Source organism: Aotus nancymaae, unplaced genomic scaffold (genome assembly GCF_030222135.1).
Source record: "Aotus nancymaae isolate 86718 unplaced genomic scaffold, 86718_ANA_hifiasm-v0.15.2.pri h1tg000040l, whole genome shotgun sequence".
NCBI lineage: Eukaryota > Metazoa > Chordata > Mammalia > Primates > Aotidae > Aotus > Aotus nancymaae.
Genome location: NW_026988454.1, coordinates 18,582,209 through 18,607,737, shown reverse-complemented (window position 1 = coordinate 18,607,737; position 25,529 = coordinate 18,582,209). Strand labels below are relative to the sequence as shown.

Below are 25,529 nucleotides of genomic sequence, written 5' to 3'. Positions count from 1 at the left end.
GTCTTCTAATATTGTATCACACACCTGTTTTGAATCTTTGCATTGGTAAATATTATATTTATTCTTTCAAAGTATCTTGTAACTGCATAATCAGAATACAGGTAGACTTCAGACATTGGTTTATACCTTTATTCTTTAGACAATATATAGTACCTAATATGTACCAGGCATTGCATTTGGCTTTGAAAAATATAAAGATGAAGACACAGTCTACTCTACACAGTCTCAAGGGCTTAAAGTCTATTTGTGAAAATAGGTGAATAAATTACTAACAAGGATAGAATGTGGCTAAGATGTTAACGAAAATATGGACTAAGTGTTTTGGAGGCATAGAGGAAGTAGTGAATAATATATTCCTGAAAAGTTGAGAATTAACCAAAATTAAATCTGCCACCTTGGGACTAGACTGGAATGGGAGCTGCAAGGTGAATGAACTGTTCTGACCCCAGCCTACTCTGGTACATTTACTGGTTTTCCTCTTTCCTGTAGACACCTTTACCTTGTTTGCTCAAGAATATTGTGCAACAGTGGACCTTCATGGTTTCCAAGTAGAAAAATGCTGTTTGACCACTGAGCAAATTCTTCTTGATTGCTTTGGATTAAGAATTGCTACTCTGGTGAAATTCGGCCAAAGTGGCATTCAGGATGCAAGATGCTTCATTTGAACAGACCATAAATCAAAGCTGGGAGTGGGGGCTGCCTAGACTCCCTGTTCTGAAGCCCTCTTGAGTCTGCGAATTCCATCACCTAATCCTTGCTTTCAGATCTCAGGAACATGGCTTCAACAGGTCTGTCTATTCCAAACCCATGCTTCCCATTGCTTTCATTCTAAGCCTTCTCTAGGCCTGTTTAAAGAATGCAATGCAAAATTTTCATGGAATATTATGCAATTCTTCCTAATAGAAAGCCAGTAAAATTGTCGAATCTCATTGATTACCAAGCCATGTAGATGACTCGTCAGTTTGAATTGTCCACACTATGGTTTGAGTCTTTGTTTCTCCACCAAAATCCATGTTCAAACTTAATCCCCATTGTGGTGCTATTAAGAGGTGTGGCCTTTGGGAGGTGATTAGGTGATGTATGGCATTAGCACCTTATAAAATGACTTAGGGGTGAAGGGAGAACCCTCTTCCCATTCTTCCTCTTCCACCATGTGAGGACACTACGTTACTCACCTGCAGAGGATGCAGCAACAAGGCACCATCTTGAAAGCAGAGAGAAGCCCTCACCAGACACCAACTCTACTGGCTTCTTGATCTTGGACTCTCAGGCTATAGAACCATGAGAAATAAACTTCTGTTCTTTATCAACCTCCCAGTCTCAGGTATTTTGTAGTAGCCACACAAAAAATGGATTGAGGCAGTCTATCAAATTAAAAATAAATGAAATTTATTGATAAATTCCGGATAGAGTTTATTCCTCTTGGTACAGATATACAAAACACTGAGCAATGACTGAGAAATGAAAATCACTGTTACCTCAGTGATGTTTCTCTTAGATGAGTGCACCTCTCAGTCAGAGCTTAGGGCTCTGCCTGCACCTGCATTAACTCACTGCGGGAAGTTAGTTAAGCTATTTTAACTTCTTCCTAGCTTAGATAATCCACTTATAGAAATAATTGAGAAAAACTATATGTTGAATTCTGGAAGAACCAGATGAAAGATGATACAAGAGTAGAGAAAACCCCATTTTTATTTCACTGAGATACAATATTATTTAGAAAATGATTAAATTGATACATTAGGTTAGAGAATCCCAAATTTTTGACATCAGAAATTCTGTTTGGCTTTGTGAGATCTCTACATTTCTCTCCTTTCCAAGTATATACAAACACCTATATATATACACTACATAAAAATATATACACAAAGGCACTATATGTAAATTGTATGTATAATTTTTATATAGTATGTTTCTAATGATAAAAGTGATACATGTTCATAGTAAGAAATTCAAATAGTACCGAAGGTTGAAAAGAGTATGGATTTTTACCACAACAAGCAATGTTTCAATAAAAGTCCTTATCCATTGGATGTATTCCTGTACATAGAAATGATGGGCCAAAGAGCATGTGCATTTAAAATTCTAATAGATATTTGTCAAATTACTGCCAAAATTTTTGCACCACTTTATGCCCCCACCAATAGTGACTGTTTCCAGCCACCTTCCCCATCACTGGATATTATCAAATTTTTAAATTTTATCAATTTTTGAGGTTAAAAAATTATATTTGATTGTGGTTTTATTTATCTATTTGTTTGTTTGTTTGTTGAGACAGAGCCTCACTCTGTCACCCAGACTGGAGTGCAGTGGCACAATCTCAGCTCACTGCAGCCTCTGTCCCCAGGTTCAAGCAATTCTCCTGCCTCAGCCTCCCAAGTAACTGGGACTATAGGGACATGCCACCATACCCAGCTAATATTTTTGTATTTTTAATAGAGACGGGGTTTCATCATATTGGCCACAATGGTCTTGATCTCCTGACTTCGTGATCTGCCCACCTTGGCTTCCCAAAATGCTGGGATTACAGGCATAAGCCACCGCACCTGGCCAATTGTGGTTTTAATTTGCATATATTTATGAGGGAAATTGAACAAAGTTTTACTTGTATTAAAGTCAATTTAATGTTTGACTTTAATAAAGTTTCAGAGGAGAATTTTATAATACTTGTTTAAAGAATAGATAATGCTGAGATAGTCTCATAAGTGTGATCTACAAGGTACAACTTTCAAACAAGCAAAAGAAGATTTGATATGGCCAGTGGAAATAGGAAAGAAGAATAAACTAAAGCTATGGTAAATGGAAAACATGAAATCAGATGGCAGAAATATTTATTATGCATTCTATGATGATTACTATATACCATTATATCTCATGTTATACCTAATGTTATTAATAAAATGTCAGAATTAAAGCACATAAAAATAAACTTTTAGCATTTATTATTAGTAGTAGTAGTAATAGCTTATTCATAATTAATATTACTTATTACTTCCAAGAGAAATGTTTTTTAAAAATAAAGAAAGGTTGAAGTGATGGAAAAAGGATACACTAGTCAAATATGGATCAAAGAAAGATGAGACAGCAGTTTTAATATTTACATGTAATATATTTAATCTAATATTAATACCAGAGAAAACAGAATTAAAAGTAAAAGAAATCATAGCTATATTGCTTACAAAAAGATGGATTACTTAGAAATGGTGTTGGCTCATTACATGAAGAATAATATATTTAGAGGCTCACTTCACACCATTAAAGGAAAAACAGGCTGAGCACAGTGGTTCATCCTTGTAACCCCAGCATTTTGGGAGGCTGAGGCAGGAGAATCATTTATGGCCAGGAGTTTGAGACCAACCTGAGCAACACAGTAAGACCTTATCTCTAAACAAATTTAAAAATTATTTGGGCACGGTGGCGTGGTCTTGTAGTCCCAGCTATTCAGGAGGCTGAGATGGGAGGATCATTTGAGCCCAGAGTTGAGGCTGCAGTGAACCATGATCACACCACTACACTCCAGCCTGAGTGACACAGCGAGACCTTGCCTCAAGACAAAAAAAAAGAAGAATAAATAAAAATATAAAATTAATAGAAGAAAAGGTTGGGGAATTTTTCCAAAAATCCCCCAAAAACATAAACCAGAAAAGTAAAAACTGACAGATTCAATGAAATCAAAATTAAAGATTTTGGGTCAGTGAATAAAGCTTAATATTTACTAAGCAAAGTTGTTAATGTGTATTCATTAACCTAATCTTCCTAACACCCCTAAGAAGTTGAAGCTGTCATTACCATATTTTAGCAGTGAGGAGTCAGGCACAAGTTGGTTAAATAGCTTGTCCAAGGTCACATCCATAATTTAGGAGCTGAAGACAGAGCCCTCGGGTTTAACCACTACCCTACACTGCTGCTGGAAGACAACAGAGACAAATTAAACATGTGAGTGAGAGACTTGGGGGAAACATTTTAAATATCTATAACTTACACAGAAGAATATACAAGAAACCCTTGCAAACTGACAAGGGAAGAGAAAGGAAAGCCTGTCAAACATAGCCAAAAGATACAAACAAGCAATTCATCAGAAGAGAAAACCAAATAGCTAACTAGTTAGTACATGAGCAGATGCTAAGCGTAGCTGGTAATGAACACATGCAAAGTTTTAAAAATACAGGTTTTACTGGCCTTGCCCCAGAACCTCCCAATCCTTGCCTGCTGAATGAATGGTAAACGAGTGAGTACACATACTTTGAATAAGAGGAGCACACACTGGCCTCACACACCGGCCCCTCTGTCTACCTGTGCCTCTTCCAGTCCCAGGCAAGGGGCACTGCTAAATCTCAGGCCCCCTTTGGACTTGAGTGTCTCCCATCATAACATCTCCAGCTGGATGTGATTTCATTTTCTTCAACCTCTCAAAGTTACGGCTTGTACCACACTAGGGGCACTCAGCATATGCTGCTTCCCACTGTGGTTCTTTGTATCTGTCCTACAGTTTGCCCCCTAAGGACAGAAACTAAGCCTCAGTCATATAGAATTCTCTGGAGTCTTTGCATAATGTTTTGTACATAACAGGAGCCCAATAAATATTTATTGAATTGAATTTCATGGAAGTGTGGTATGTTAAGCTCCCAGTGAGTAGTCAGGAAGCCAGGGGAGCTTTGAAAATGAAGAAAAATTAGGGGGAAAAATATTGGACAAAGTTGGACTAGATCAGCAGTTTCTGAAGTGTTCTCTATAGAACACAAATACTATAAAATCCTACCTGAAGGAAGGGTCTTGGGTCAAATAATTTTGTGGAGCACCACATGATCTACTCCCACCCACCCAATCCTTTTGGGGATCATCAGCAGTGATGTGCTGGAACCGGCTTGTTCCAGCTTGCAAAAGTCAATTGTTAAATGTCTAGGAAGTTTGTGAGCCAATCGTTAAACCCGGTCATTATTAAAACTGAAACTGCAGAAACTTCCAATTAAATAAACTCTATTAAAAAGGCAATGATTACCAAAAACAATAGTTCCTAATTAATTGACTACCTTTTACTGTTAGGTGTGCTGTTGTTTACATCTATTGCATCTGTCTTGTGGAAGTGCTATGTAACGTGTGCTGCTATGTATCTCTCCCCAGCTTCACAATCATTGATAGGTTGGTAGCTGGGAATCGGCTGTAGTGGGAATATTTACACCATAGAAATCAGCGGCTGCTGCAAAAGCAGGGCTTTTACTCCAGAGAACTGGCTGTTAAGCATTAGCAGCATATTCTGAGTCCCAAACATGTCAGTCTGTTAGGTGGAGTGCAATGGCTCATGACTGTAATCCCAGCACTTTGGGAGGCCAAGGCAGGTGGATCACCTGAGGTCAGGAGTTCAAGACCAGCCTGGCCAACATGGTGAAACCCTATTACTACTAAAAATACAAAAATCAGCCAGGCATGGTGGTGGGCACCTATAATCCCAGTTACTCGGGGGGTTGAGGCAAGAGAATCGCTTGAACCAAGGGGGCAGAAGTTGCAGTGAGCTGAGATCGCACCACTTCACTCCAGTCTGGGCAACAGAGCAAAACTCCGTCTCAAAAAAAAAAAGAATGAAACTCCTGATAGCCCTATAGTAAACGCCATGTGTTTAACTGTATAAGCAACTGTTCTGAACTTTATCTGATCATGAAATTCTTTTAATGCGTAACATCCACCAACACCTTAAGACATATACTTTGGGGAAAATTGAGCTAGCTAATCGCTAAGGCCCTTTCTAGTTCTTGCAATATATGTAAATAACAAGCTTTCACATACAAACTTATCCTCATTTCTTAGATTCTCACTGTATTAAGAAGGTGGAGATGAGTTAATCAACCTCTTTAAAAACAAAGTCAAAATAAATTTAAAGGATCTTTACTTCCTAGAAACTATTACTTGATTGATCTATGTTCCTCAGTTCCAAGCAATTTGATTAAGGGCAGAATATTATATAGAAAGATTTTATTTACATTCTATCACTGAGCAAGGAAATCAATGTCTCTAAATGTCATTTCTTCATCCGTAAAATGGGATAATTATAGGATTTTTGAGAAAGCAGCCCAAGACTATGCATGAAGAATTACTTGGCTGGCTGTCCAGGTTTTTCATATGAAAGGAAATACGATTCAGGTATTTCTCTCTGAAAGCAGTGTGATAAAGACGGTTCATAAACAATCTTTAGCTTAGTTTGCCAGATCTCAGAAGCCTTCTCCCAAATGCCTGTAGCACAGTGGATAAAGTCTTGGCTCAAACTCCAAAGTAACCTAACCATGCTCCACTGTGACAGCTCAAATGTGATTGTTAAGATGCCTCCTGGCTTTATGGCTCAGCTCACAGGAAACTGCAGTTATGTTTTCAAAAGATACAATCAAAGCCAATCGTATCCAAACTGATAGTAAATGGGAATGAGACCGGGTGGTCCCAGTGCAGATGGAATTTGTGGTAGGGTGTTTTCAAGAAGTGGCCCTTGTAATTGCAAGACATTATGGTTCAGAGCCCACATGCAATTTGACTTGAGCCCAAGAGGTGATGTTTTTATCTCTCAGGTCAAATTAATGTGGCACAGATCCACTTTGGAATATTACTTTCATAAACATAGACATTTTCATTTTTGCTAAGGGTCGAGAAATGTTAACTTGCCTCCAAAGAGGTCGCTTTTCGAAGGTGAGGATGAGGAGAGGAGAAGAAAGGAAGGAGGAAAACCCAGCTAGCTTGCTTTCTCTTTGATCCCTACACACGTAAAAGAATGGCAGAATGCCCGCACATGCTTCCTGCTTTTGCTGGCCGACACCCAAGGCTCTGGGGTCTTCGGGCCTGAGGGCGGTGCAGCTCCTCTGCTGCTGTTGCCTGCAGTGGTGATCTGAGTGTTTAACAACCAGGGCAGCAAAGGCTCCCACAGACCAGGATGGGCACCAGCCAGGGCTCTGCAAACAGCATCCTGGAGGCCTGGCTTGGGCCAAATGTCCCTGCAGAGGAAACTGGGTGCTTGGAGTGACGGGGGCCACCGGAAAAGACTGAGGACAACATCAGACTACCAACCCATGTGGACCTATTTCCATATTTTAGCAACTGACATGAGCATACCAGAGCATACCGGCTGAATGTCAACCTTGCCTGCCTGCATCCCACCTGAGAAGCAATATTTTTCAGGCCGAGCACGGTGGCTCACGCCTGTAATCCCAGCACTATGGGAGGCCGAGGTGGGCGGATCATGAGGTCAAGAGATTGAGACCATCCTGGCCAACATGGTGGAACACCATCTCTACTAAAAATACAAAAAAAATTAGTTGGGCATGGTGGCGCGTGCCTGTAATCCCAGCTACTCGGGAACCCGAGGCAGAATCGCTTGAACCTGGGTGGCAGAGGTTGAGGTGAGTCAAGATTGCACCTCTGCACTCCAGCCTGGGTGACAGAGTGAGACTCCATCTCAAAAAAAACAAAAAGTAAATTTTTTCTAATAATACATTTTCCGATTTTTTGACTCTGCCCATGTAGAATAATCCAGGTATGGGCAGCTATGGGCTCACCAGAGTAGAGTAATAATGCAATGGCCAGCTATGTCTTGCTTAGGAATAAAAAGGGACACTGATATTTATCTACCACTCATTCATGCACCAGATGTGGTGCTCAGTTTTCATAATTATTAATCCTCAAAATAACCCTAGTGGATAAGTATTACCACACTTACATTATAGATGGAGAAAATGATTAAGTATTATCACCTTTGTGTTACAGGTGGACCTTTATATAATAGATGGTCAAGTTACTAACCCAAATTCACAACAACTAAAATTGGTAGAGCCAAAGCGTCTACATGGATCTGTCTGGCTATTTCTACTGTACTAGACAGAGTAGTGGTTGGGCATAGGCTCTGAAGCCACACTGCCTGGATTTCAAGCCTACGTCTGCCACTTAGCTAGCCATGTGAGCTTAGGCAAATTACTCAACATCTCTAGGCCTCTGTCTTTATATATATATATATATGTATATTAGAGACATCTATATGTAAATATATATTAAAGTCATTGTCTGGCTGATTAGTAAGTCATGAAACAAAATAAAAGTAAAAACTGAGTTACCAGGTCACAAAAGAGGCCAATATTGTCTTGAAATTATGCATTTAAGGCTACAGTGAAAGCGAAGAATGAATTTTTTGAGATGGAGTCTTGCTCTGTCGTTCAGGCTGGAGTGCAGTGGCACGATCTCGGCTCACTGCAGCCTCCACCTCCCAGGTTCAAGCAATTCTCCTGCCTCAGCCTCCTGAGTAGCTGGGATTACAGGCGCACACCACCAAACCTGGATAATTTTTGTATTTTTAGTAGAGACAGGGTTTCACCATGTTGATCAAGCTGGTCTCAAACTCCTGACCTCGTAATCCACCTGCCTTGGCCTCCCAAAATGCTTCCCAGTCCACTTCTTATATTTAAAATGGAAATAACAGTATTTTCCTCGGAGTTTTGTTGGAGGATTAAATACACTGTGAAGTCCTTGGAACAGTCCTGCCATATAGTAATCACTCAATGAATATTAGACTTTTCTTGTCCTTGCCTCTCTTAGGATGGCCACCGAAGCCCAGCCCATTTATGGCCCAGATCTCTCCAGGTCAATGGATCTCCCATCTCCTTGTTAATTTCACCTGCTTTCTGCTCCCAAGCCAAACATTGGACATCTAAGAAAACTGATTCTTCAGCTTTCACTGCAGCCTTAAATATATATTTTCAAGACAATATTGGGCTCTTTTGTGACCTGGTAACTCAATTTTCACTTCTGTTTTCTTTAATGACTTATTTATCAGCCAGACAATGTCTCTAACACTAAGAAAGAGAGAACAATCAGAGGGATGACCTGGGAGTATGGGGCCATGACTGGGGAACGGCACTGCCTCATGAGAGTTTTTGGAACTGAATGTTTTGACAGGCTTTATTACTATTTAGGTATGGTGAGGCCAACAGATCAAGAGACAGTCACCATTGAAAAGATAGTTTGCTACTCATAGTTCCCAAGAGGAAGGGGCACCGCACCATGAGGGCCACACGGGGATGAACCAGGGCCCATCAGGAGGCAGAGGGAGCGAAGAAACTACAGGCAAAAACTTTGACTATGGTTTCTGTGTGAAGGAACAAACAAGACAGGGTAAGCTGGTTAGGACCGGATGGCTTGAATTATTTCAGCAGCTCTGGGGAAGAGGGACTGTCCCTAGTTGTCTAGTACCTGGGCCTGGGGGGATTAGGGCAGATGGGTAGTGACCGCGAGTATGAGAGCCCAGCAAAGAAGGTGGTTGGGGGTATGGACTCTAGGCTGGTTGGCTTGTATTTGAAAATTGTGCCCTGGGGCAAGTTGTTTACTATCTCTAGGAATTGGCTAGCCCTGAAAGAGGCAGTCCCTCCAGGGTACACAAGGCTCTGGATGTCAAAGCATTAGAATACAGAAAATAAAAGTCACGGTTCATCCACTGAAGCGCAGGGCACTGGGGTCCTATGGGAGAGGAAGGGGGACTCCAGAAAGGCATGTACACGTGAATGACCCCATCTACATAGAAGCACCTGAGTAGGTCTCTCCGCCTGACTCCTGTCCTCCTCCCCTCCCTCTTCAGCCCCAACTCCAATCAGGGGGCCTCCATGAACTGGCACTATCAGCCCTCTCTTCTCCATAGTCTGTCTCTTGCTGCGCCTGCTCACCTCTTCCCATCTTCTCCACAAACACCTGATTGTCGAGTCTCCAGGCTCCTCTGGTTGGGCCTTGAAAACCTTGCTTTTCCATCCTCACTTCGCCAGAACCCAGCAACTCTGTCACACTTAAACCCTTTCCACTGGCTTATACAAACAGGCCTTTTACAGAATACCCACTGGCAGCAAAGACATATACAAAGCCACAATGGGGCACATTCAGCAGTCAAATATGAACTTCTGGGTGTGGGCTTACATCTCAATGGGCTTTGTAAAACAGTGATCTGTGCCCTCCTAAAAGGCCAGGGCCAGGGCAGAGTTCTGAAGCTAACCAGGCTCAGCTTTTGGGAAAATTGCCTAAATGCTTTCTGAGTATAGCTGAATACCACTGAGTCATCTCAGTGCCACACCAGCATGGTCAGAAGTGGTCAGAAGTGCCGGGGGGACACCAAGAAGGCAGTCACAGCTGCCCTGAGGGGTCATTTGTATTCCTCCCTTCATGTGCTGACAAGCTCTGTGTGAACCACTTGCAAAGTCACCTGGCGGAAGAACCGTGACTTAGGGTATGGGTGACAAACAGGTTCTGTAGATTGTGGGCCTGTAGGAGGTCCGTCTGCTAGAAGCCAGCTGTACACGGGTGACTAAAATGCAGCCAAGCTCCCCTCCCATTGACACATCGCAAACTACCACAAAGCCCGGCGTCTAAAGCCACCAGCTTTCCCAAATGAAGGTGGCATTCCAAAGTTCTGTTTTACGATTGGGGAGGTTTCTGGGAAATTCCTTCAGCAAGAAGCTTTAATTCTAGGAAGTTAAAGTGTACAGAAATGAGACAAACATGAGTGTAATGACGTAATTGTTTTCTCATTGAGAAACCTTCCCATGTGAGGTATTTCAAACCACTTTGGATAAGGCAAAATTTTCTTCTATGATTTTTTTTAAAAAAAGACCTGATATAAAAAAGACCTATCACAGAAATGGTATAAGAATTGGCCTTTAAAATTCTGATGTTTTTAATAGTTTTTATCTCAGTATAGATACACAATATTTTATTTGAAGTTTTATAATAAAACACGCATTTAAACACGTCTGCAGTAAAAAAGCCAAAATTGTCAGCAATCATTACAATTCAGACTTTTAGAATTGATTTTTTTTCCTCCCGTTTCTCTTGGAGTATTTGTAAAATATGAAGTCCAAAAGCCTGAGCTTTTCTGAACATTACCACATTATTTCTGCTTCTCCTGAACACATTCACTTCCCCTCTGTGCCCTCTGCCCATGCCATTTAGCCTGCCAGGAAAGACCCCTCCCCTGCCTGCGTCAAGCTCCGACTCACTCCCTTGGTCAAGCCCTACGTCTCTGACCCTCACAGCCTGGAGTAATGGCTATCCCCTTCCAACGCAGAGCAATTACTGCTGATAGGATGGCTTTGGCAACTAGCCCAGGATCCCCGTGAAATAGCTCTTCCATTGCTCTCTATTAAAATGTCACTCAAACACTTTACTGCTGTTTGGTTTTCCCCTGAGTTACATCTTATCTCCCCAACTAGACTGCACTATTGCTTTGCTATTTTTGTGTCCCTCAGAAAGCCCAGCAGAGTCACCCTAGAAGGTGATGTCATTACCGTGAGGTCTTGTTTTTGCCCTTTCACCCTTTACCGTTTTCTGAGTCCACACGTGCTTTCATTAAATGCCAGATGCTTGACTTCTTTCTGGTAACCTGAAACTCTCAGTTCTGTTGGTTTTGGAACCTGGAAGACGTGTCAACTGTGCTGCACACAACTTTCTTTGAAATGGGCGGATTAGAAGATTTGAGTAAACAAGTTCTTTCCTATCAATGACTTCAGAATGCATAGACCTGTATGTTATGTCTTCATCAGTTTTACCTCTCAAATAGGTGGGACTTATATTTCCATCAAACTTTCTTGTCCAGCTAGGAAAACCAAAACCCTTCCATAGCTGTGATCCGGTGATGGGAAGTGGGATGCTATTGAGCTGCGAGGCTGAATTACCCCTATCCATTTCATATCCAGAAACATTAGAGGGTTCAGCTAACTGCACTAATTTGAAGTATACCAGGGAGACCCAATCTGTGAGATGGTGAGAAAGATTTTTATTTTATTGCCAGAGTTGAAACCAGACCTGAGTGGTACTTAAAATTTCAGTTACATGAGGAGAGGGGTTTCTTTACATTTGACAAGGGCTCTTACAGCTCTGAGTTGGAATAGGTTCAGCAAAGGAGATCCATGAGCCCTGTGTTGGCGGCCTCTACTCATTATGAAACAGGGTGTTCCTCAGTAACCTAAGAACAAACAAGCTTAAATCCCCACGCTCCTGGGTTTCACATGTGGGGGCAGTGCTGCAGCGGGTGTCCTGAGAGCAAACACTACAAGCCTCTCTCCACAGCACGCAGTGCCATATACAATGGCAAGGGTTTCCTGTAAGGATGTTGAGAATTTCTCTAAGTTTCCTGTTCCCAATCTGGTGAGTGCTTCATCTCAGAAGAACCAAGGGCAGCCTCTTTGTTTGGAGAAGCCTCAAGAAGTCTCAGTGGCCATTACAGATGGGAGCCTTGGGGTTAGAGCACCACTCCTGGACACAAAAACACATTCAGTCCAACCCTGGGACCAGGAGAAATCGTGAAGCCAGCATCCCAGGCCTGACCCTCACAAGCCCTGGCCTGGAGCCTGCCTCATACAGGGGACCCAAGCCACTCCGAATCTCCCCACAGCCATGTGTCTTAGCCAGCCCGGCTGCTATAACAAAATGCCAGACACTGAGTGGTTTTAACAACAGATATTTGGTTTGCATTGACTGGAGGCTGGAAGTCTGAGATCAAAGTGCCAGCAGATTCAATTCTTCATGAGGGCTCTCCTCCTGGCTTGCAGATGGATGGCCACCCTTCTGCCATGTCCCAATATGGTCTAGAGAAAGAGAGAAAGGGAGAAAGAACAAGAATACATGCTTCCACCTAACTCTTCTTAGAAGAGCACTAAGGGCCAGGCACTGTGGCTCACGCCTATAATCCTAGCACTTTAGGAGGCCAAGGTGGGAGGATCACGAGGTCAGGAAATTGAGACCATTCTGGCTAACACGATGTAACACCATCTTTACTAAAAATACAAAAAATTGGCTGGGCGTGGTGGCACACGCCTGTAGTCCCAGCTACTTGGGAAGCTGAGGAAGGAGAATTGCTTGAACTCAGGAGGCGGAGGTTGCAGTGAGCCAAAATGGCACCACTGCACTCCAGACTGGGCAACAGAGTGAGACTCTGTCTCAAAAAAAAAACAAAAAAAAAGCACTAATCAATCCCTTCTTAGTGTAAGTCCGGTCGCCTCGCCAGGAGCTCAGACGCACACACCCCCCCTTTTTTTCCCGAGAGCTCGGACACGTCCACCCCCTTGCACAGCCTAGCCTTCCCTTAAAAAACCCAGCCAGTATGCAAACGAAGTCTTGTAACTCTAGCCAATAGCAGTCAAGTCTTGTATGCAAACAAAGTCTTGTAACTCTAGCCAATAGCAGTCGAGTCCTGTATGCAAATAAAGGCTTGTAACCCTACCCAATAGCAGTCCCGTCTTTCCCACACCCTGCTCTTCCACAACCAATCGAACGTCTCCATTCCCTATAAAACCCCACGTCTGAGAGGAGTCCCTGAGACTTCTCTGGCCCCTCCTGTTGAACCGCAGAACCTCGCCCGGGAGCCTGAATAAATCCCTTTATATTGGATCTTCTTGTGTTGGCCTCAGTTTCTTCTTTTTAAACTTGGCAAGAACCCAAGAACAAACCTTACACTTAGGGCCTTACCCTCATGATCTCACATGCTTCATCTAAACCTAAAGACTCCACTTCCAAATGCCATCATGTCGGGGGTTAGGGCTCTGACATATGAATTTTGGAGGAACACATTCAGTTCATAACAGCATGCGAACTAAGATACATGACAAGAATAGGTCAGTTGATGTTGGACCGTAGAACTGAAGTGTCGTGAGGCAGAATCGGGCCTGGGAAAGTTAAGTCCAGGACAAGCTGTAGTTGGAGCGGGGGAGGGGAGACAGGGAGCAGAATTGAAATCAATGAATCGAGATGGAAGCCGCTTTTGCTGTGAGGCAAGAAAAAAGCCACACTCCGAATCAGGCTAAAGATGTTCAGGGAAGAGCATGAGAATGTACTTCCACAACTGTGACTGCTGAAGTCCCCGGGACCTCCTGAAATCAGGAATCTCCTTCCAGCTTCAGCATGCACAAGGACAGACCGTGCCGGGCTCCTGTCCTGGGATGGTAGTGACTTATTTTTTAGATGTGTATTCCTGTCATAGGCTTCCCTTTCCCTGAATTCATCTAAAACAAGGCTGACTGATACAGCCACAGGGGACAGGTAACATCTCAAAGGCCCTCCCCAGCTGAGCAAGATGAGGGCAGATCCCTAGAGAAAGGGGCTGTTACAGGTTGAATTGTGCTCTGCAAAAAGGTATGTTGCATCTCAACCCTTGGGACCTGTGAATGTGACCTTATTTGGAAATAGCGTCTTTGCAGATATTTTTAAGATGTAAATTAAGATGACAACACACTGATGTAAGGGGGGCCTTTAATGCAAAATGACTGGTGTCCTTACAAGAAGAGAAGAGACAGAAGCACAGAGACACACAGGGAGAAAGTCGCGTGAAGCCTGAGACAGACAGTGGAGTGATGCGGCTGCGAGCAAAGAACACTAAGGATTGCTGGCAGCCCCAGAGCCAAAAGAAAGCCAGGGAACAGTTTCTCCCCTAGACCCTTCAGAGAGAGCATGGCCCTGTAGACACCTTGATTTCAGAATAAAGACGTGTTGTTTTAAGTCACCCAATTTTTGGTAATTTCTTACAACATTCCTAGGAAACTAGCACAGGTACTTAGGTGTTTGTTTGATTGGTTTTTGAGACAGAGTCTTGCTCTGTTGCCAGGCTGGAGTGTAGTGGCGCGATCTCGGCTCATTGCAACCTCTGCCTCCTGGGTTCAAGAGATTCCCCTGCCTCAGCCTCCCGAGTAGCTGAGCCTACAGGCGCACGCCACCATGTGGTGGCTCACACCTGTAATCCTAGCACTTTAGGAGGCTGAAGCGGGTGGATCACGAGGTCAGGAGATCAAGATCATCCTGACCAACATGGTAAAACCCCGTCTCTATTAAAATACAAAAAATTAGACTTAGGTGTTTTTAGAGAGTGAATTCAGAAGAATCCCAGAACTCTAGGATTTGGCCAAAGAGGATGGATGTGAACAAGAGCTATAGCTGGAGACTTTGCTTGTAGGGGTCTTGCGAAGATGTTCTCTGCCTGCCTGGGGCAGGGGATGCAGGGGGAAAAGAGAAGGTAGAGGTTCCAGTGCAATAACTCTCCATTTGAACTTGTTGCCTCTCCCTCTACCAGTGCTCACTGAAGTTCCGGGATGTCCAGTGAGTGAATACTGACCACAATCAAAGAAGAAGAAGGAGGAAGGGAAAGAGGTGAGGCGGGGCAGGGAGAAGCCTTTGCTCCAAGTACATAAAAAGATTGCTTATGGTTCTTTTATTCAACCAAGATTTAGTGAATGCCTATAATGGGCTATGTCTTACACTCAGCACAGAGATTGCAAGGTTGAAAAGATGCAGTACTTCCCCTAAAGCAGGTCACCACCTGGGTAAGGTGATGGGTAAGTCTATCCAGCAAATGTGTTATAATAGAGCAAATGCAAGTGCGGCCCTTGCATCTACAAGGGGCTACTCTTTGGTGCTGAAGTTTGCAGGGTAGACTCTATGGAAGGAAAAAGTAAGCTGAGTCCTAAGGGAGCTGTGGAAGTCAGTCTGCCAGATTGCTCAGTTGGAGGGTAGGACATTGGACCTACACATGGAAAGGAAGACGGCAAAGACTGCAGCCCGTGAAAAAACCTGGAACCTCATACAAACATCTCAGATTCTGTCTCTGAGCTTTCTCAAAGTCCTCGCTTTGCTGAAAGGGGCTCTGATAATCCTGCTCTTTGTGTGTTCTGACTCGGTGAGGGACCCCTCTGCAAAGGCCATGCCTCTGAAGTTGCTAATCAGTGATTTTGTTTTACAAAGTTTTGCACCCCTTTCTTAGATTTCATCACTCCATGGAAAGGAGCCCCACTTTCCAATGCTCTTACTAGGCACTTAAACAGTATTTGCCTAGCCAGCTTTTACCTGTTCACAATTTCTTCCTTTTCATGAATGCTGAAATGGAGATTCTGACGGTGCCTTGGACTGGTTCTGATAAATGTTCCCATATAAGGATTTTCAAACATGGAAAGGCTCTTTAGAGACTGTTCTAAAATAATATTACATTAGAAGCAAGTTCTTCTCTTCAGACTGCTATAGGTCCATTTTGAGAGGTCAAAATTTATTAAGTGCCTTTTGTATGGCTGGGATAACGAATTTGTACCACCCTGTACCTCTTCGTCCCCATTCTGTCACCCAGGCCAGGGGTATCTCAGGCAGTGCCCCAAGGTTTGAGAGTGCCCTCTGTTCTCCTTGGCAGCATATTCTGATGTTTTGTGCCTTTCCTGTATCTGGTTAGGTATATTTATGAATCATAGTACCTGAGTTCAACCAAATAAACCACCTCAAAATAGACAAGCAAGTTGAACAGACTGAAGACAATGAATAATGCAACACGGAGTCAACACCAAAAGGACAGAGCTGCCACTTCCACCTGTTACTTGAACTCTTCATCAGCTAAAAACCAATCGTCCACAACAGGAAAGATACAAATATTAATATTTTTGTAGGAGGATTATCATGGAATAAGCTTGGCTTTGTTTTATAACAATATTTTAATGTTCAAATGAATCATTCATATTTGAATATATTTATCAAGCAAACTTAGAGAATTCTCTGCTAAACAATTAATAGATCTGTTTTCTATTGTTGCTATAACAAATTATCACAAACTACATGGCTTAGAACAATACAAATGTATTATCTTACTGTTCTGGAGGCCAGAAAGCTTAGACTCAAGGCATCCACAGGTTGTATTCCTTGTGCAGTTTCTAGGGAAAAATTATTTCCTTGCCTTTTCCATTTCTAGAGGTCATCTACATCCCTGGCCTGTGGCCTTTTTCTCCATCTTCAAAGCCAGCGACATGGGATCTTCAGGTCTTTCTCTCTGACTTGACCTCCTGCTTCTGTTGTCACATCTCCTCTGACCCTGACCCTCTCTCGTCCCTCTTATAAGGACCCTGTGATTACACTGGAGCCCCCCAGATAATGCAGGAGAGAAATGTGAGCTGCCTTTGCATCTGTACGAGCCTCCTATTGTTGCTGTAGAAAATTACCAAATGCAGTGTCCAAAAACAGCACAAATTCATTCTCTTACAGTTCTGGAGGTCAGAAGCACAAAATGAGTCCTACAGTCAAGGTATATTAGGGTTCTCTAGAGGGACAGAACTAATGGAATATATGTATATATGAATTCATTAAGTATTAACTCACATGATCACAAGGTCCCACAATAGGCCATCTGCAGGCTGAGGAGAGCCAGTCTGATTTCTAAAACTGAAGAACTTGGAGTCCGATGTTCAAGGACAGGAAGCATCCAGCACAGGAGAAAGATGTAGGCTGGGAGGCTAGGCCAGTCTTCTCACATTTTTCTGCCTGCTTATATTCTAGCTGAGCTGGCAGCTGATTAGATTGTGTCCACCCAGATTAAGGATGGATCTGTCTTTCCCAGCCCACTGATTCAAAGGCTAATCTCCTTTGACAACACCTCACGGACACACCCAGGATCAATACTTTGTATCCCTCGATCGAATCAAGTTGACACTCAATATTAACCATCACACAAGGTGTTGTCAGGGCTGCCTCCTTTTGGAGGTCCTAGGAAATATTCATGACCTTTCCTTTCCAGCTTGTGGAGGCTACCTGCATTCCTTGGCTCATGGCCCCTTCTTCCATCTTCAGAGCTGACAGTGTTGCTACAGCTTCACATCTCTCTCTCTGACTGGCCTCCTGCCACACTCCTCCACATTTAAAGGACCTCTGTGATTACACTGGGTTCACCTGGGTAATCTAGGATAATCTCTTTGTCTCAAAAACCCGTAATTTAATCATGTCTGCAGAGATCCCTTTGCCATACAAAGTATTAGGTTGGTGCAAAGTAATTGCGGGTTTTGCCGTTACTTTTAATTGCAAAACCCGCAATTACTTTTGCACCAACCTAATAGCATATCACAGGTGCCTGAGATTAGACATCTTTGAGAGGCCATTGTTCAGCCTACCACAGGCTCTTTAAGTAGCGCATATTTACACAGATACATAAATGTGCCTCTCTTTACTACAATAAAAATAAAAGATTACCCTTAAGTTAGATCATAAAATGACAAAAACGGAACCTACTTTTCATATTTATTCCACTCATTTCTCCCTTTAATCACTTATATAATGCCTTGGAAGAATAAATCATTACCTGATAACCTCAATGAATAAACAATCCTAATCAGTAACAAATGTTTATTGAGCCAGCATCAGTGTTTTGGGAATTTACCTTGCTTCGTTTTTCACACAGGAACCCGAGGAAGGTTGTAATCTGCACAACACTGCCTTCACTTGGCAGTTTGCACTACAGTGTTAGGTCACATAACAAAGGGTCAATTCAGAGGAGAAAAAAAAAGTCAGTCCAATTGCTTGTTTGACTTTCACATAGGCAAAACAACCATTTGACTGATGGAGTCTTTCATTTTCATGCAGTTATTTTAGTACCTTATAACTACAAGCTAAGTGTGCCATTTACATAAACATACAGGAGTCTGTTTACAGAGGTATCAAATGTTTTAATTCAACTGTGAAATCAACATTAACCACTCCCAACACTTATATTTACCCATGACACACCTAAGCCTCACCGCCTCTCTACACTCCTGCCCTCCCCAACCTCCTGTTTTTTCCCTGTGAACCCTGCCTGGGCAGAGTTCTCCATCCAATTGGGTCTTTGTTATTTTAAGTTTTGTAACTCGACACATATTCCCCTAAATGCCTATTATGTGCCAGGTACTGAGTTGGGTCCAAAAGCAAAAAAAAAGTAGCAGGATGCATAATGATGCCAACATTTTTTAGCAAGAGACTCTAATGGTCCCCTAGTAGCGTGGGGAGCTTGACAGATTAGAGAATCTTTCTGGGAGCTCAAGGAGCAGTCATTCGAGTGGCCTGCTCATTAACGTTCTTGATTAGGTCGAAGTGAGGTGGGCAGGCACCAGGACTCTGGAAAGCAGTACTAGATCTTACTGTGGTGTGTGAAACTGCACTTTACAAAAACATCTTGGAGACGCAGAGCTGTTCACTGAGACTGCAGGCAGGCAAATTTGCAAAAGCTTCCCAGGCATCTGTTCCTTTTTAAGGTTCCATTTTATTGGGAAGTTATCTAATAAGTTAGAAAGGTCTTTACTGAAGTCTGTTGGTAGAAGAGGAGCCCTAGGGTCCCAAAGGGGACAGCATCATGAAGGGATGAGGAGTTTGGACTGATGGTCCAGTCTCAACCCCAGCACCAACTAGATAGAGGAAGGAGGTGGAAGGGACAGAGGTGGCATTCTGGCACAGTGTATGGCAGAGGCTGCAAATCCCTCCAGATATAGCCCTTCTCACACAGATTATGCCCTGGGATCATTTGGTTGGGTGTGTGAGCATAAACGCATAAACTTAAAAAAAAAAAAACCCATGCCAATAGTGCCAAGACCTGGCAGAACTAGATGAGAAAGAGCATCTATCTGTAAAGCATTGAACAAAGACACATTGGCCCACACAGGACGGTTTTCACAGTGGTTCCACCAAAGGGCTAAAAATGAGTCATGGTACTCATAAACTGGGGCCTTCTAGCAGACTAATCAGATTTTCCAGTTCTTTACCTACTGGCATTTAGAGACAAGACTAAGCTCCTTGGACTGAAAAAGCCTCCAGAATGCTTAAGTAATTGTGGGAGTGAGAATAGGAAAGAGAAGAGAAAAATATAAATTTCCTGCTAAAAGAGGGAAATGGCAGCTCAGCATGTCTCTAGAGAAATGAAATAAAAGATATGTGACTATATTTTACCCCAAGATGGTAGCATGGATAATTCACATCTGATTGTCAATCTAAAGCTGAACAACACACTCCAACAATTACCAGGATGATGGTTGTCGCTACCAGAACTCCTTAGGGCCAGGAAAGATAGTGACACGTCTAAGGAAAGGGAGACAGAGTGGAGGAGGTGAGGTAGGCAGGGGAGGGAGAAGGGGGAGATGAGGCCATAAAACACAGGGCTGGAGCAGGAAGACCTCCCATGTTCTGGGATTTGCAGGGTCCTTCTTTTCTTGCCATAAAGAAAGCCAGAAAAATCTACTGGGCCAGAGCCATGGGTCATAGCTAGTGTCCATCAATGTGGTTAGTCTCTTATGGGTAATTTGCATTTCTGGAAACCTCCAGGTAAATATTCATCCCCAAATCTCCTACTAGAAAAGTCCCCTGGGGGCATTTCCTTTTGGTTCTCAATTTAGCAAAGGACTAAAATACCAAATTTCCATTATAAAAAGATACAGTAACACACCTAGTTAATGCTCAGTTAAAGTATAATAACGATGTATTGCATACTTAAAAATCACTTAGAGAGTCATTTTGTTTTAAGTGTTCTTACCACCAAAAAAGGATAAATTTGTGAAATAAAGCATATGTTAAAATGGATTGATTTAGCATTTCACAATGTATACAAATATCAAAACATGATGTTGTGCACCATATATATACAATTTTTATTTGTCAATAAATAAGTAAATGTCAATTACAGTAAACCCTCTTAAAATGGGGACCAAAATTTCACACTAAGTACAAAAACATTTTGATAAAAACTTAAATAAAACTAAAACTTATAAAAGATAAATTTATGTCACTTTCAACCAAATATAGGCTAAAATGTAATTATGCCTTAACTTTTGAAAACACAAATTGCATAAAGGCTTTTTTTGAGGAGGGGATTATTATATTTTAAATAAATTTCATGATAGCCTAAAATGACATAGTTCACTTGTCATTCATGTTTGGCTTTTGCAGTGGGGTCATAAAGAAAGGAGGCTGAGGTGGGCAGGTCACCTGAGGTCAAGAGTTTAAGACCAGCCTAGCCAACATGGAAAATCCCGGTATCTACCAAAAATACAAAAAATTAGCTGGTCGTGGTTGCGCTTGCTTGTAGTCCTAGCTACTCAAGAGGTTGAGGCATGGGAATTGCTTAAATCTGGTAGGTGGAGGTTGCAGTGAGCCAAGATCATGCCACTACACTCCAGCCTGGGCAACACAGCAAAACTCCATCTCAAAAAAAAAAAAGTAATTAGAAAAAAACTTCTAGGAAATCATTAATTTTCCCAGTGTGTCCCTTAATCCTTTGGTGACGAAATTATTTTCTGCCTACGGTTATGTCCTGCTGAACCTTTCCTAAATTTCTCTCCTTCAGCTGTTTATCAGGTTAACACCGCCAAACTCTCATTTGTCAACACTCTGTATGTGATTCCAACAATTCTCCAACACTACTTTGACAGATTTTATAAATTCCTGGCTCTCAGGAGTTTGTACTTTATTGTTGAATGTTAACATCTGACCATCAGCAAGAGAGAAGCCACAAAATGCCTTGACATGGTGAGTTGAGAAATACTCCAGCATTAAGCTAGAAGGGTTGTTTGTCTAAGGACTAATTTCCCCAGTGGTCAGATCACTGGCAAAGTTTTCAGGCCTCGATGGTTTCTGCTTGCCTCCAACTTTGGTTTCCCTCTGCATCCTGCAACCTCATAACCGAAGGAACTCCTCTAATGAATATGGGAGTAGCAAGGACCCCCTAAAGTTTGAAATTCATATTGTGTTAGAAACTGAGTTCCTCATCTAGCCCCAAAGCCAATTTATTTCCTAAAATATACAGACTCCTATATATTGTCTCCTGTATATAGTCTTATAAATAGACGAGTAGGATGACTTGTTTGCAACTTACCTCATCCTCATCTGGGAATGATTTTTACGAAAAATACATCCTGGGTTCAGAGCGTACCAGGAACATACTTTCCCTTCTGGCCAACAAGCAACAGCTGTAGCAGCAGCCTCCCGGGCACCAAAAAATCATGAACCCTACAAAGAATAAATGAGGACACTGATTATAAAATCCCTTGTAGCTCTAAAAGTTGTGGCAAGGTGACTCTATAGCAGCTGAAGATACCTCTCTGGAGGGGTCAATCCAAGTATTCTAAAGCGAGACCCATAAGCATTGTTAGGAACGGACAGAGCCCTCCTGCTCAGAGGTGGACTCAATGCCGTCTTGACATTTAACCCTACGTAGTCTTACTGCCTGATTTCTTTAACTACATCATGGTTTATTTTTAGGCACTGGCAACATAAGCAATTACTCATGGTTGGGACATAGTCTTCCTTGATCTTTTGGTGAAGACTATTCATGTGTAGAGATCATTTAAAGCAAGCAAACCACGTTCATGGAAGTAGAAAAAATAGAAAAGGTATAGAGATACCAACTTCCTTGAGCAGCTTCTGATATGTGTGCAGTTTTATTTCTAATTATGACTAAAATCTACACTGTTTTCTCTTCTGTGGGGTTTGGATTTGTTGCTGTAATACTAGGCAAAATGTTTTTTCCATATTAATGCTGAAACTGCTATTCCTATCAGGGAGTATAATGTATTATATCTGACGATACTGGTAACCACCGAATTACACCTAAATGCTCGTAGGTTTTTAACCATAAAATGTCAATGACCTTATTTTTGTTAAAAGCACTTAAGGCCCTATTGATAGAAATCAAATTCATATCATAACAAAAAAAATCGCAAAATGAATTCAAAACCCTAACAACGTTTACTTTAACATATACTTAAAAAATAAAAATATAAGGTAGGGTGCAGTGGCTCATTCATGTAATCCCAGCACTTTGGGAGGCCGAGGCAAGTGGTCAAAAGTTCAAGATCAGCCTGGCCAAGATGGTGAAACCCCATATCTACTAAAAACTACAAAAATCTTAGCTGGCTGCGGTGGCAGATGCCTGTAATCCCAGCTACTCAGAAGGCTGAGGCAGGAGAATCGCTGGAACCCGGGAGGCGGAGGTTGCAGTGAACTAAGATTGCGCCACTGCACTCCAGCCTGCGCGACAGAAACGAGACTCTGTCTCAAACAAAAAACAAACACACACAAAAAAACAAGTATATACATAAGCTCTACTAGGAGACTCTGGAACTACCCTTCAGTCACAAACAACCAGAAAACTGGACAAAATATAGGAAACAACTGTTTTCAGAAATTGTACCACAAGCAGTTCAGGACTGTTCTTCCCAAGAAAAGGAAAACAGGCGAGGTGAGCATCACCATTGACAAGGCTTTCTGCCTGGAAGAACTTTCTGGACTTTAGTGCAAGATGCTGGAATGCAGACAGAGCCCTGGAATCTTGCTGAGTTGAGGAGACAAAGATTCAACTTTAGGGAGTCCAAGGCAATTCTGAGGGGCAATAGCTGTAAGGAAAGAGTCAGGCAGAGAGAGAGCCGGAAACCTGCGCAGGAGTCCCGTGGAGTCTTCCGCCGAATACCAGTCTGCGCATGTGTGAGGTAAAAACTCCTAAGGCCAGGCAAAAACAACTTCTGCAGAAAGAACAGTCACCAGCGAACGGTACACTGGCAATTCCCAGAGTTGACACAGGGTTGGCAATAGTTCTGTTTCTCATGAGGCAAAGTAGAAAGACTTCACTTAGTACGCAAGGCGCTGAGGAGATATTTCAGGAGAGCCAGTCCTTAGGCGAGGTTAGCCCTAAAGCGCAAAGGGATTAAGCCCAACTGCAAGTAACTTAGCTGCCTGCCATAAAACGCCTAACACCCTTTAAAAGAATGTGAAAAAAATCCAACCCTTAACTATGTAAAATTTGTAATGTCTGGTATTTGGTCAAAAATTACCAGGCATGCAAAGAAGGAAAATATAACCCATAACCAGGAAAAACAATTAATCTATAGAAAGAAACTCAGAAATGGCAGAAAATGGTATTAGCAGTCAAGGATTTTAAAACGGCTAATACAAATATTATTGTTATGATCATGGCGTAAGAAAAATGTGAACATGATAGTGTAAGAAACAAAATATGAAAAAGACTCTAATGGAAATTCTAGAGATGAAAATATTGTATTTGAAGAGAAAAAATATACTCATTGGGCTAAAAAGCATACCACACAGAAAAAAACGTTTATTAAACTTGACCATAGCAATAGAAACTATGCAAAATGAAAAACAGAGAAAAAATTTTTTTTCATGAAACAGTGGTCTGTAGGACAATATACTTGATCTGTATAGATGTGATCAGGGTCCCAAGAAAAGGACGAAGAAAGGTCCAAGAAAAAAAAATTTGGAAAAAATGATTAAAATTTTTCCGAATTTAGTGAAAAGTATAAACCACAGATGCAAGAAGCTCAAAGAATCACAAGAAACATAAAGAAAACTACACCAACACCATTATAATCAAATTGCTCAAAACCAGTGGTAAAGAGTACCTTAAAAGTAGCTGAAGAAAAAAAACACACTATGTAAAGGAATAAGAATTAGAATGACCACAGACTTCTTGTTAGTAACAAAATTACAAGGGAATAGAACATCTTCGAAGTACAAAAAGAAAAAAAAAATTATCATTCTAGAATTCTAAATCTAGAGAAAATACCTTTCAAAATGAAGGCATGGCCAGGTGCAGTGGCTTATGCCTATAATCCCAGCACTTCGGGAGGCCAAGGCAAGCATATTGCTTGAACCAGGAGTTCAAGACCAGCCTGGACAACATGGCAAAACCCCATCTCCACAAAAAAAATACAAAAGCTAGCAGGGCATGGTGATGCATATCATAGTCCCAGCTACTCAGCAGGCTGAGGTGGAAGAATCGTTTGAGCCCAGGAGGCAGAGGTTGCAGTGAGCCAAGATTGTGCCACTGCACTTCAGACTGAGTGCCAGAACCAGATCCTGTCTCAAAAATAATACAAATAATAATAATAACAAATGAGGACAATAAATTTTTTTTAGACAAAAAAAAAAATCCTGAGAGGTATTCACCAATCGGTGTTTTTCCCCCATTCCACTTGTTTTTTTATTTCAATAGCTTTTTGGGGAATAGGTGGTATTTGGTTACATGGATAAGTTCTTTAGTGGTTATTTCTGAGACTTTGGTGCACCTATCACCCGAGCAGTGTACACTGTACCCATTGTGTAGTATTTTATCCCTCAGCCAACCTTACCCTGAGTCCCCAAAGTCCATTGTATCATTCTTATGCCTTTGCGTTCTCATAGATTAGCTCCCACTCATAAATGAGAACATACAATGTTTGGTTTTCCATTCTTGATTACTTCACTTAGCATATGGTTTCTGATTCCATCCAGGTTGTGGCAAATGCCATTATTTCATTCCTTTATATGGTTGAATTTTCATGGTACATATAGAGCACATTTTTCTTAGCCACTGGTTGATTGATGGGCATTTGGGCTAGTTCTATATTTTTGCAATTGAAAATTGTGCTGCTATAAACATGTGTGTGCAAGTGTCTTTTTCATAAAATGACTTCTTTTCCTCTGGGTAGATATCCAGTAGTGAGATTGCTTGATCAAATAGTAGATCTACATTTAGTCCTGTAAGGAGTCTTCACACTGTTTTCCATAGTGGTTGTACTAGTTTACATTCCCACCAGCAGTATAAAAGTGTTAACCTTTTCAACCCATCCATGCCAACATCTATTATTTTTTGATTTTTTAATCATGGCCATTCTTGCAGGAGTAAGGTGGTATCTCATTGTGGTTTTGATTTGCATTTCCCTGATAATTAGTGATGTTGAGCATTTTTCATGTGTTTGTCAGCCATTTGTATATCTTCT

At 41.8% G+C, this 25,529-nt stretch overlaps 1 long non-coding RNA gene across 2 annotated transcripts in view; it reads right to left on the bottom strand.

The window, feature by feature from the left end:
- Positions 1–1,019: 1,019 nt before the first annotated feature.
- Positions 1,020–25,529, bottom strand: part of LOC105718028 (uncharacterized) — a 38,661-nt gene continuing 14,151 nt past the window's right edge. The window contains exons 2-3 of one of the 2 annotated variants that reach the window (XR_001107649.2): positions 21,629–21,762; positions 1,020–1,364 (exon numbers count right to left, since the gene is read on the bottom strand). This is a non-coding gene — a long non-coding RNA (uncharacterized LOC105718028). Of the gene's footprint in view, positions 1,365–12,396; positions 12,591–21,628; positions 21,763–25,529 lie in introns of those variants that run through there. The other variant, XR_001107648.2, reaches the window with a different exon arrangement.